Genomic DNA, 13606 nt, shown 5'->3' with positions numbered 1-13606 from the left:
GAAGAATGATGTTTTGATAAAAAGCGGAAATAGGGGTTCATTTCAGGGTAGCAGAGAATTTCTTGTACCTTGGTACTGATGACTTAATGTGTCTCAAGAGCAAAAGGAGCCTTCAGCAGAACCACAGTGCAGTGGTGGAAGAAGCATGCATCAGTCTTTCAGTGTTCTCTTAATTCCCGTTTTTCTCACAACAGTCATCAAGTTTTTTGGAATGTGCTGTTTTTGGAGACATGATGCTGTTTGGGATTGGCTAAGACCTAGCTAATTAAGCAGTTTGAGAAGCTGTTACAATCCTATAAAACTGTTGGAATTATAAAATTATTGCAGCTTTTTTCTTGTTCATTGCCATCCTTCTGTAGTTATTTAGATTCATACTTAATATCTATATATCTATACTGTTTAAGTATTTCTTCTCTGTGTAATGATTTATAATGTTATTTTATTCCCCTTTGTTGAAACATATCTTTTAAAAATTATTTGAAAGACAGAAGATAGACATACAGACTAACCCAAAGAGGTATCTCCAGTCTTCTGGTTCACTTCCCCAAATGTCTGTCACATCTATGACGGGTCTAGACAGAAGTCAAGAATGAGGGACTACTGTCTTACAGTGTTGGCATTAGCAGGAAGTTTGAATCATGAGTGGAGCCAGGACTCAAGGCCAGGCAGATATCCCACGTGGTGTCTTAACCACCATGCCAAATGCCTGCCCCATGAATTCATCTTTTCTCATGCCATCTGATTGCTTGTTGCTTAAGTATCAACCCTTACCAAACATTTTACTTGATTTTATACCTCTCTGTAATAAAAAAAGACAACATTTTCCCACTTCATATTAATTTATAAGGTAAAAATCAATGCAGGTGAAAATATGTTGTCCAGGGGCCAGTGTTGTGGTACAGCAACTGCTTGCAATCCCAGCATCCCACATTGGAGTGCTGGTTCCAGTCCTGCCTGCTCCACTTCCAGCTTTCAGCTAATGTTCCCAGAAGGTAACCCAAGTTCTTGGGCTTCTGCCAACCATGTGGGAGACCAGAATGAAGTTCCTGGCTTTGGCCTGGCACAATTGTGGCTACTGTGGCCATTTGGGAAGTAAACCAACAGATGGAAGATTTCAAGCTCTCTTCCCCACCTCTCCATCTCTCTCCACTCTCATTCTCTCTGTCTCTACCTTTCAAATAAATGCATGCTCTTTTTTTAAAAAAATACTTTTATTGGAAAGTCAAATATATAGAGAGAAAGACAGGAAAGAGAGAAAGAAAGAAACAGAAAGGAAGATATTCCGTCCGCTGATTCACTCCGCACATGGCTGCAATGGTCGGTGCTGAACTGATCCAAAGCCAGGAGCCACGAGCGGGTGTAGGGTTCCAAGGCTTTGGGCTGTCCTCCACTGCTTTCCCATGCCATAAACAGGGAGCTGGATGGAAAGTGCGGCTGCTGGGACACGAACCGAAGCCTATATGGGATCCTGGCCATGCAAGATGAGGACTTTAGCCACTAGGTTATTGTGCCGGGCCCAATAGTGTTCTAAAAAGAAAAAAAAGTAATAATTTCCACAGAAAGTCAGCTGTAATAATAAAAGCTGAAGACGCTTGATGGTATTTTTCCTCTTTCATAAACTTATATCTGAAGCAGGAACACAATATATACACGATTTCCTGATTACTGCCCTGGGTGCTCCAAATCTGATGGTTTTGCGTGATAACCTGTCAGTGCTTCCTGTTCCTGAAGGAATGATTGAATGTGAAGCCAGCAAGTTTGCTTAACCCAGAAACTAAAGCCCAAGAAGCCACAGAAAGTCAAGCTGCTTATGCAGTTGTGCTGAGATGGCTCACGCAATGTGACTTGCTTGTGCTACGTGTCTCCCTATTGTAGTGACTGGAAAACCATTTTTAATAAGAGTATTTCAGCAGTGCTGAAAACTAATGAGTAAGAGTTATAGCATTGGCTGAGTGTGAAGGAGACACAACTATCCATCAGAGATGTGCGACACAACTCCCTCCCCTGCCTGAAAGTGTTCCCATGGAAACTGGATGAGCACCAATGAGGTCAGAGCCAGAATATTGCAAATTGGGTAATTTGAAGACAATTTTATAAAAAGACGATGAGAATGTGTCCATCATAGGATAAGACTGTCCATGAGAACACATGAGAGCATCAGACTTCTGACTTTGAGCTCCTCTCTTCATCTCTTGTACTTTGTTCCACATTGGCCAAACCCATGGAAGTTGGAGAACAAAGGGTGTCTGCGGTCACTAGCACTTGAGCCTTTGCAGATTAGAACCAGGTAGAAGCAGGTGGAGAGGTAGCTGGAAACGGCCCAACTTGGCTGTGATGAATGGAAAATCTCTATCATCCCCATAGCACTACAGAACTCATTTCTGTGAAGAGTCATTGGTTGTAAAATGCCTGAGTTTACCCAGGTAAAGTATCTTTAACATGCAATTTCATGCAACATGTAGATTAATACTTATTGAGAACAATGTCTTAACTCGTAGAAGCATCTTGTTCTGTTGTTTGCATAGGCTTTTGTTGAATGAAACCCCACCATCTCAGGAACAGGCTTCTAACCTAGCAGGTGAGATGCCTGCATTCCACACTGGAGTACTTGGATGTCTAGATCTGACCTCCTAACTCCAGTATCCAGCCAGTATAGACCCTGGGGGGTAGCAGGTGAAGGCCCAAGTGAGTATGTTCCTTCTACACACCCAGGTGAGAAATCTGGCTCAAGTTCCTGCTTCCTGGCTTCCTTCCTGGCCCAGCCCTGGCCATTGCAGTGATTTGTGGAATGGACCAATGGGCAGGAATTTTTCTGTATGTCTGTTTCTCTTTCACTGCCTCTCAAAGAAAAATAAGAAAGAATTCTGCCTTCTTGTAATTTCCCAATACCAGTTCTCTTTTGAAGTCACACCAAAAGCAAAACCAAAAACGTTAAGTTGCTTTTTGTCTTTTATCCTCATAGCTTTTTGCTTGTTTAATAGTCATCTGTTTGCACAATACATGTTGTTGAATGTCTACTGTGGGCCAGGACTTGTTCTCAGTGCTGGGTATAGACTGTAAGCAGGACCAGCTCCTGCTTTCCCAAAGCTTGCACTGTAGTGTGGAGACAGACAGACATGGAACAACCAAGTGTCTTTTGGTGATGACTACTGAGTCTAACACCAGCTCACCAAGGTCCTAGAGAAAACTGGTTGAACTTGGGTTTGAACTTGTTAGAAGCCAGCTGGGGAGCATAGTTGCCAAAGAGACAAATTTCATTTTAGGCTGTTTGAACAGCATGCCTGGCTTCTGAGAAGTCCCGTTTGCCTGGAGTATTGCATTGACATTTGGAGAGACACTGCAGACTGGACAGTGTTCCAGAGTGTCCCCACTATAATCTCTTAACAAGTTGAGGCTAGCCATCATATTCACATGGAGTTGTCATTAGGCAAAACCCTCCTCGTTTTGTCAGAAGTTTCTCATATGATGTGATTTCTATACTCAACCATTCCAGTCTTTCTTCCAATAATTCATTTTCTCTTAAAATGCTGTTCCCAGAATTTAACTAATTTTTCCAGATGGGATTGAAACTAGGATAATATCTGTCAGATAATTTCTTCCTTTATACAGGGTGTTTGATTTTAATAATGTAGCCAAAGATTGAATTCCCTTTAACACACACACACACACACAGACACACAACATAGTTGTGTTACCACTGTCAGTACTGATGTACCGTTAAACTTAGTCTCTGGTATTTCTATATGATTTATTTATTTAAATACAGTACCAAGCATTTCTATCAAAATGTCACTTCATTGTCATTCTTACAGTATTCAACATTAAGAGCCTTTTGAATGTTATTTTTTGCCTAACAGTGTCACTTGAAAAATTAACAAGCATGTACTTAAGGTTCATAGTTGTGATTAATTACTTAATAAAAAGTTAAAATATCAGATCATTATTTTTAATGTTTATTTTCAAATTTGTCTTCATCTTCTTGAAAGGTGGAGCAAGAAAGAGATCATTCATCTGCTTGTTTACCCCACAAAGTCTCACCACAGCCAGGGACAGGCTGGATCAAAGCTGGGATTCATAATGCCTTCCTGCTCTTCCATGTGGGTGACATGCACTCATGCATTTGAGCCATTATTCATTGCCTTCCTAGGTGCATTAGCAGGAAGTTAGAGCATAAGTGGAGTAGCCAGGACTCAAATTAGCACTCTAATATGGGATGCAGGTCTCACAAGCTGCTGCTTAATCCACTGTACCACACCATCTACCCCTTAACCCCCCCCACCCGGGACATTGTTTTTGATTACAAGTTACTGGCACTTCATTCTCATTTAGGATTGCATTTTAAATAACTGTGAACACTTTTAACAATGTCATCCATTTCATTTTGCATCATTTTCTCCAAAAAATTTTCAAGAAATAAAAATTCTGTTAATATTTCCTGATTTATACCTAGCTCATCAAAAACGAAAAATTTACTCATGGAGCAGTTGCTGTAGATTAAGCTGCAGCTTGAAATTCCTGAATCCCATATTGGAGTGCTGGTTCAAGCCCTGGCTGCTCTGCTTCTGATCCAGCTTCCTGCTACTATGCCTGAGAAGGCAGCAGAAGATGGCTCAGTGTTTATGCCCCTGCCACCCACATAGGAAACCTGAATGAAATTCCTGGCTCCTGGCTTCAGCCTGACCTACTCTCTGGTCTTTGTGGCCATTTGGGGAAGGAACAAACAGATGTGTGATCTCTCTCCTCTTCCTGCCTTTCTCCTTCTGCTTTTTTTTTAATCTGAAAAGCAGAGTGACACAGATATATACATAAATATCTTTTAAAATATATTGGGCTAATTTGACATGATATTTGAAATACAGAAGCAATTTCTGTTCCTTACCCACATCAAATCTTTACAGTCTGTCTAAATAAACCCAAAGTTGAAGTTCCATCTGACTTGATACCAAGATTGCCTATCTGTGGTTTACCCTGCCTGTATCTAGCCTGTTCATCTCTTCTGGAGCCACAGCCCTCCCTTTGTGGAGTGCGTGCAGATCATGGCTCCTTGGTTCCTTTGAATGAGGCAAGGTTAACATTTGGAATGGGTTTTGCCCTGTTTTCAGCATGGACTGTCATTTCTAGTAGTAAACCCCTTCCTAGATCAAATGGACAACATTGAAGTAAAGTAGGAGTTGAATACTTCCGCCTCTTATGTCTGTGAAGGTGACACAAGATTCCCTAGGGTCTTTACCTTATTTCTGATAAAGCTTGAAGAAAAGTGGGAAAGTGGGTGTGCTGTTGTCCTTGCCCCCCGCTGCTGTTGCTCCTGGCTTTGCCTGGGTCTGTGTAGTCTCACTAACCTTCCTATGGAGAATGAACTGTCTCTTGCTTTCAGGCCCAGTTATGTGCTCAAAGCACCTGTGTACATTTCTGGTTTGACTTTTAATTTGCAAATTCTGTGTGAGGCTACCGTGCTTTTTTGTTTTTCTGTTTGGGTTTTTTTTTAAGCCCTTCCTTATTTATGAGTTAGTGTCAATAAGACAGAGAGAACACTGACTTTATTCTTCCTGGGAATACTTTGTTTTCCAAGGAGTTTAATGTCTCTCCTGTTGTGTAAATTTTCTAGGTTAAACATGTAACATCTTGGCACCATTCAAATGCCCATACACTTGGCTAGAAGTGTGACTTTCAAGGGGTGAGCGCGGACACTGTCTCTTGCCCAGTATAAAAGTGTCCATGGTTCAGAATGTTGTTGAACATGCAAAACCTGTACTGTCAAGTGACTTTTCATTGAAGGTTTGTATTGGCAGCAAGTACGAGAAATGTAGCTATGTGGACTGGAAGGTCAGTGTATAGAGCATGGTGAAAGAAAAGAAACCTTTGAATAGTCTCTCTTCTCATGTGCTACAAGGGAAATGCTGAATCCCATCTGGCTCACACTATTGTAGGATTCCTTTGCTGTAGATTCTGAAACAAAGTATATTCGTTTTCTACATTGCTTATATAGTCTCTGTGGATTTATACATGTCAGGTTGGGTTTTATTTGTTTTTAACTGATTTTTATAAAGATTTATTTGTTTATCTGAAAGGCAGAGTGACAGAGACAGAGACCTCCCATCCACTGGTTCCCTCCCCAGGTAGCCCCAGTGCGTGATGCTAGACTAAGCAGAAGCATGGAACCCAGCGTTCCACCTGTGTAGCAGGGATCCAGATACTTGAGCTATCTTCTTCCTTCCAAGGGGCATTAGCAGGGAGCTGGATCAGAAGTGGAGCCACTGAAACACACTCTGATGTGGAATGCTGGCATTGTACCCACTCTGCCACAATTTTAACCACACTATAACTGATTTTTGGTTCTCTGGAAGTAGCAGCCTTACTTCAGTATCTTACTGTCTGTGGCTATTATGATTCATCTGGGTTCATAGGGACATTATTGTCCAACTGAAGGGGCTTCAGATGTGCTGCATGGCTCCGAAGAACACTTATCCTGGAGCAACTCCCTTTCAAAAGTGTCTTAATTGGAAGGAAAAACTGTGTGGCTCCCCTGCGTGTGTCCCAGAGTATGCTATAAAGCAGGTGTTTCCTTTGTGCAGTCACTGTTCTGACCTCTAGCCCTCCCTCATTCCCTCCCTGGAGTGAAGAATCAGAATGAAGTATAAGGCCAGAAAACCTAACAGTTCTTAGATTCTATTAGTCTTGGAGGGGTGTTTGAGTATATCCTCCCTTAGAACGATCAAGGGAACAGTCATAGGTGAGAGGCAACTTCCACCATTTTGGTAGAATGAAGCCACATTTGTCAAGCATGACTGAACATTTCAAGTCAAATTGATCTTTTAGTAATTTCCCTTCAAGACGCCTCTATAAAACATGCTGATTAAATGCACATTTGATATCCTAAGAAAAGTCATAAGGAACTTACTCTGTCTGGACACTTCCATGATGATTTTGAGAAAGTCTTGTAGTCTCCTGCCTGGGAGATAGCACCTGCAAGAGAAGGGACCCTGCTTGTCTTGCCTTTCAGCACTGATCATTCCATGGGTGCAGATGAGAGGAAGATAGGAGAAGAAAGGGAGCCAGAAACAAGCTCTGTTGCTTTCTGTTTCTCTTAGAGGAGCTGATGTCCCTTGAGCTACCTGACCAGGGCAGGAGGGTAGCAGAGAGTTTAGAAACCAGTCTCTGTTGGCCCAGTGCAATGGCTCAATTGGCTAATCCTCAGCCTCTAAGCACCAGCATCCCATGTGGGCACCAGTTTGTGTCCCGGATGCTTCACTTCCCATCCAGCTTCCTGCCAGTGGCCTTGAAAAGCAGATGAGGACGACCCAAAAGAAGCTCCTGGCTCTGGCTATTGTGGCCATTTGGGTAGTGAACCAGCAGATGGAAGATCTTTCTCTCTCTTGTCTGTAAATTCACCTTTCAAATAAAAATGAATAGATCTAATTGATCGGGATGATACTCTGCTGGCTCTGTCTTCAGACCAGAGAGGGTATACCTAAGAAGCCGTTGAACTTGACTGGACAATAAGATGCTGGACTCTATGTTTGGTATATGCTTGCAATGGGGGAATCTCAACTGAACTTGAGCTGTGGTTATGCAACAAGGTGGAGGAATCCACCATGGTGGGAGGGTTTGGGGAGGGGTGGGGAGAATCCAAGTACCTATGAAACTGTGTTACATAATACAATGTAATTAATGAATTAAAAATAATAATAAATAAAATAAGTAAAAATAAAAAAAAATGAATAGATCTTAAGAGAGAAAAAATGGTCTCTGTAATTTTCTGAATGTGGTAAAATAAATACTTTAGTTCCTCTGGGTCATTGCTTGGCACCTTAGCAACACAATGTTTTGGCCTGGATGAATCGGAGTCAATGGGGAGGCCTTGTGGGATTGGTTAGTTAGCAATGAAACTGGTCTTAACCAGCTAGATGAGGACGGCCCATTTCAATCCCAAATGTGCCAACCGAAAGTGACTCTAGATACTGCAAGGTGTCTCTTGGAGGCAAAAGAGCAGCCCCCCCACTACACGCCCCCATCCCCACCCTGTTGAGAACAACTGCTGTGCAGAAGTTCACAGCTGAAAAAATACAGGTCCAAAGAACTAGCAAATATGAGAAATTTGACTTTGGAAGGGAATGTAGAAGTCATGTTACTTCCGTATTAGCACACAATGCCATTTAACACCCAAAGAAGCAATGACCTAGGGGAATAACTGGATGGCAAAGGGGATTTACTGCAAGAATATGAGGTGTGGCTGTCTGGGGACTATAGGGTTATTTGCACAACTAGAAAGGACGTGAAGGTGTATGTTGAATATTTTGGAGATTGAAGAAAGTAATCAGCTCACTAGAATGTGGCTGGATTCTCCAGCTCAGCCCTGTGGAGCAGGCCAGGTTTGGTATTATGGTTTTTCAAGTGTGTGCATCAAGAACAAGACGGAGGACAATGCTCGCAGTCACAATAATCTGTCTCATCCAGAAGTGATGTGTTTGTGGAGCTGGATCGCAGAGGGAGTGGTCCTAAAGGGATAGCTAGGTTGCTCTGTGTTCTAAGGGCATTTTGTGTCTAAGAATTCTCACATGAAGGTCAGAAAACCAAATTAAATATTGGCTGCTTGTGGTTATTTTAAGACTCCTCTCAATAGCCAGGAGGATTTGATTCTCACACTTTGTACCTTTTGATTACAAACAGCTTTAAAAAAGGTTTATGTTGTACTTCATCGAAAAATTATGGTGCATTGGCAGACTGAGACGCTGTGGGACTGAAACGAGGCAATTCCGAGCTTCTCATGCGTGTTAGCCGCTTTTTGTCCTGATCCCTATCATGCTTAGTTGTTTCTTCAAAGATTCTGTGGGAGGGACTGCTCTTGGGGAGGGCAGAAGAGAAAATGGCAGGATATTGAGCCACCAGGTCGACAAAATACCTGCTCTCTGAGGTAGAGTAAAAGCTGCTGACAACTCTCATTACTTTTGGCTGATAGTTGATAATATTTAATTAGATCTAATCTAAATTAATTAGATCTAATCTCATGGTCCTTTGGTTTGGTTTGCTGTTTAGTTTAAGGCTAATGCCATCTTGTCTGAACTTTACACAACACAAATGTTTTTGAAAGTACTGAACAAATCCTTTTTACCAAGTCATAAGAAAAGCATCAGGAGAATTTGTTAATTGATCCTGCTGTTCTGATTGCTGCATAGATGCAGTGGTTATAACCATGCTTCAGTTTGTCTCTTTGTTTAGCTGACTTTGTGTGTAGGGGGTGGGGGCTGGAGATAGGGGTTGTTTTGTTTTGCGGGGTTGGGGGGCAGATAGCTGAAACTTGATACCACAATTCGTTGTGACAACTTTCAACCACAGATGTTCACAATTTGTTAAGTTTATAACTGAGAACTTGCCACTCTGCTTTTAGTGTTGAAATTCCTTCCCAGGGAAACATTCTTTTCTCAGAACAAATCTCTTAGAGAAACTCAACAAGTTAACTATTCTGGTGAAAAAGTCCTTTTTGAACTTTTTGGAACATTGCAGTATATTATGCTGATTTATCTAAAAAATGGGTTGTGAGTTGAATCACTGTGTAGTCCTGGCAGACACGAGCATGTCAGATGTCTTGGCACAGCGTTGGGGTAGAGGGGACTTTCTCACCCATTTATGTAATCCACCATCATTGTATGTGGGAGTTTTATGAAGTTTCTTCTGTTACACTGAATTGCTCAGTTTTTTATGTTGTGTGTGTTACTCAGTAAAAACAAGCTGTGTGTATGTCTGTTTAGGTTTAAATCACATGGAAAAGAAGCAAAATCCAAGAAACTGCTTAAGCTTGCCATGATTATTTTTAGCCATGTTCCCCTGTTCTCTCTCAGTGCTCCCTTTTAGGTCCCTCCTTAGGAACAAAGCTTCCCAGGCAAACAATAGTGGAAGCCCTTAAAGATCATTTAACCCATTGTGTTCCAACGTGTTTTGCAGTGCCTGGGGCTTATGAAAACCCTGTTTAATACTGTCCACACTGCAACCAATATCATGGTAGGAATGAAATAAAATTGGGGAAAAAAAGCATGAAGAGGAGCAAGTATTTATCTTGCATGGTGACTCTAGAGGAAAAGTGGTCATAAAGAGACTCAGTGGGTGAGTGGAAGAGTCTAGGAGAACCTGAAGATGCGCTTCTTAGAAGTTTGAGCATCTGAGACAAGTCAGCCTGGTGAGGCCTGGTGTCTTCTGATGTCAGGGCACAATTGTGAGAATGAGAGAGTTTTCCCATGAAAACATGGTCTGTGAAGTTTATATGAATCTACCATCCACATTCTGCTTGTTTTAACTATGAAGAATCCTATACCTTGGCCTCTTTGACTCAACACTTGTGTATTAGTAGCAAAACTCTTCACTGGTAACAGCACTGAGGAAGACTCCTTTTGCTCAAATATAACTGCATTTTTTCTTGACTCCTATGGGTGACAGAAACATTTGGATTTGTGAAGTAGTCGATTGGAACTTGCAAAGGTGATGTCCCCTTGCGGTCTGATTTTTTTGTTGTTGTTGTTTGTTCTCCAAATCTTTACTTTCTTTGTCTGAGAATCTCTTTTTTAATCACATTCTCCAGTTTCGGGTTACACACCAGAGCTCAAACAGTGAGACCTGGCCTCTCTCTGACCTTGTGGCTCTGGCCTTGGACCAGCCCCACACCTTTAGGCCCCGCAGTTGACCAGTGTGCTGTTAAAGATCACACTGAAGCAGCCACTCTGTGGCTGTAGCTTCAGAGCAATGTTTCTGACTGGTAGGCTTGGCCTAGCTGTACACACTGATGCTGGGACTACAACCAGAACCACCCCCTGCTTCTAATCTCTCGGTCCTGAGAGATTTCTGGCAGAAATCGTGGTAGGAGGACAAAGGGATACTTGGAACTCAGTGGCCCTTTACAGACCAAAGCGTGCCTCTTGCATCACGGTTCGGGATCCACCAGCAAGGCAAATCAGAAAGGGCTTAGGTTTTTTAATCTAACTTAGAAAATTGATGGAACAGACATAAAAATAACACCAAACGTTGGGAGATGACTCAAAAGATCAGGAAGAACAATGTATTCATTGTGGGTTGGAAGTATCATAAGCCTGATAGGTCCGAGTCCTTCAGCAGAACTTCCTGAAGATCACAACTCTGGGCCTGGCTACTCCTTCTGTGCTCTGTGAATCTCGGCACTAACTCTGCAATTGTGAACTGAGACCCTAGGAATTTAAAAAGTCTACAGACCAGAAATGAACTAGGCTTCACTCCCGCTTGCCCCTTCTTCCTACAAGGAGAATTTGAAACTTAGTAATATTATCAACAAGGCAATTTTTAGGAGCTATAAAACAACACACACATACATATACACACACATATATACTAATATTATGTTACATTATTAGAACCCTTTCTAACTTGTACTGAATTAAGTGTTGGCATTCTGGGTTCTCGCTTTGAGTCATACATTGAATTTCTTCCAGAAACTCTAGTTAAGATTTCAAAAAAGATCATTTAACTCTGTGAACAGAGGAGGTGAAAAAGCCTCCAATTGTGAAGGTTATAGTTTCCACAAATGGAACCAAAGGCTAGTAGTATCTGCCTCTTTAGGTGACTGGAGATAACACATGTTAGCATGCTAATGCATGTTAGCAACCCCTGACACATAGCCTGTCTCAATGTGTGCTCTAGTCTGTTCCAGAGAGGGTCACTCAGATACTAAAAATCTAATGCAGGGACTAACATTTTGCCATAGTACGTTAAGCCTCTGCCTGCAGTGCCAGTACCCCATAAGGGGGCCAGTTCTGAGTCTCAGCTCCACACTTCCCATCTAGCTTCCTGCTGATGCACTTGGGAAAACAGCAGGAGACGGCCTAAGGACTGCCACCCACATGGAGGATTCAGATGGACTTCCAGGTACCCAGCTTCAGCCTGGTCCCACCCTGGCCATTACAGCCATTTTAGGAGTGAACCAGCAGATGGACGGTCTATCAGGGTCCCTCTGTAACTCTGCTTTTCAATAAGTATAAATAACAAATCAATAAATCTTTATAAAAAGTAATCATGAGCCAGGCATGTTAGCATAGTGGCCAAAGTCCTCGCCTTGAACGCACCTGGATCCCATATGGGCGCCGGTTCTAATCCCTGCAGCCCCGCTTCCCATCCAGCTCCCTGCCTGTAGCCTGGGAAAGCAGTCGAGGACGGCCCAAGATGTTGGGACCCTGTATCTGTGTGGGAGACCTGGAAGAGACTCCTGGCTTCGGATTGGCTCAGTACCAGCCGCAGCAGTCACTTGGGGAGTGAACCATCCAATGGAAGATCTTCCTTTCTGTCTCTCCTCTCTGTATATACCCCTTTCCAATAAAAAAATAAATAAATCTTTAAAAAAAAATCATGCAAACTGTTTTTTTTTATTTTATCTAACAATGCGTGGAATGCCTTTAGGTTGCATAGACACAACTCCTGTCTCTTCCAAGGGAGCTCTTGCTTCTGAATGTTCTTGGCTCACTTCTTTACCAGGAGCAAGCTCTGCTCTTACAAGCCTGCCTCAGTCTTTCATCTCTTCCCCTCTCCCTGCGTGTCCACTCTGTAAGGCTTTTGTGATTAATGTGGAGCGGTTGAAGTCACTGACTTGGGTGCAGGCCAGGCTAACATTACTGAGGTCATCTATTACTTTCCTGGATGCTGGTTGCGAACAGGATGATGGAAGTCAGAGGAACAGCAAAGCTGCCTTTTTGGGCAGCCACGTGAAAGGTGTGTTTGTTTCCTTCATCATATTTGTGCTGATAGATCAGAATCGTGTGTTTCATCTCGTGGTAATTTTTTTTTTCTACAGCCTTTACCATGCTGCTCTGACATTTTGCTTGTTCTCAGGTTAGACTGTTGTATCCTTGCCCATTGTTTGATTGTTGGAAGGCTTCAGCTCAATGAATTCATGTTTGGGGCAGGTAGAATTTGTCAGTGAAGCTGTTTGTTTCTGTAGGTACAGAGACATTTGAGAATTGTGCGGTGTGTGTTGTTTTCGTCTCTGGAAATGAGATAATGACCTTGTGAAGAGAGTATTCATTGAAGCAGCACGTGAAAGAGGCTGAATGTCTCTCAGGCAGTGTGTAACTGAAGAACAGGCTTTTATTTTCTGCTCCGCTTTTGTATTTGGGGCTTGGGAAACCGTGTTTCTGTTGTGGAAAAGCAGTGGAATTTTATCAGACATTTTCCTGACCCTCCCTACTTTCCCTTTTTCCTGAACTATTTCTTTCAAAGACTTGTTTTGCTCCGCTAAGCAGACCCATCATTTAAAAACTAAAGGAACTTGGCTGCTGTTGGCTGCTCTGGTCATCTGTTGGCTTTGCAAGAGCAAAGCTTGTTTGTCGGAGAAAGATAGTCTGAGAAACAGCACTCGGGGGTCATGTGACCATTACCAGTGGCTTGTTAACATTTTGTCCCTCGATATCTGCAAATACAGGAGGAACTCGGCCCTTGTGCCTTTTGCTGACTTGACTGGCTGCTGAGGATAGCATTCTCCAGGGTTCAACTTTGTCCTGACTTCTGCGTTCTAGCTGTAGGGATTTGCCCTGGCTTCAGTAACTAGTTGTGGAGGAGGAGCTGGTTTCTAGTTTGGTTGATCTCCTGCTCAACTGTG

The 13606-nt window shown here is 42.5% G+C and overlaps 1 protein-coding gene across 6 annotated transcripts in view; it reads left to right on the top strand.

The window, feature by feature from the left end:
* Window positions 1-13606, top strand: part of GAB1 (GRB2 associated binding protein 1) — a 134585-nt gene that overhangs the window by 40614 nt on the left and 80365 nt on the right. The window contains exon 1 of one of the 6 annotated variants that reach the window (XM_058666816.1): window positions 12631-12720. The exons of the other annotated variants lie outside the window; for them this stretch is intronic. The gene's annotated coding sequence lies outside the window, so the exon portion shown is untranslated. Of the gene's footprint in view, window positions 1-12630; window positions 12721-13606 lie in introns of those variants that run through there. 6 annotated transcript variants of the gene reach the window in all.

Source organism: Ochotona princeps, chromosome 7 (genome assembly GCF_030435755.1).
Source record: "Ochotona princeps isolate mOchPri1 chromosome 7, mOchPri1.hap1, whole genome shotgun sequence".
NCBI classification, from domain to species: domain Eukaryota; kingdom Metazoa; phylum Chordata; class Mammalia; order Lagomorpha; family Ochotonidae; genus Ochotona; species Ochotona princeps.
The sequence above is the reverse complement of the archived record's forward strand: the minus strand, read 5'-3'. Positions and strand labels throughout refer to the sequence as shown.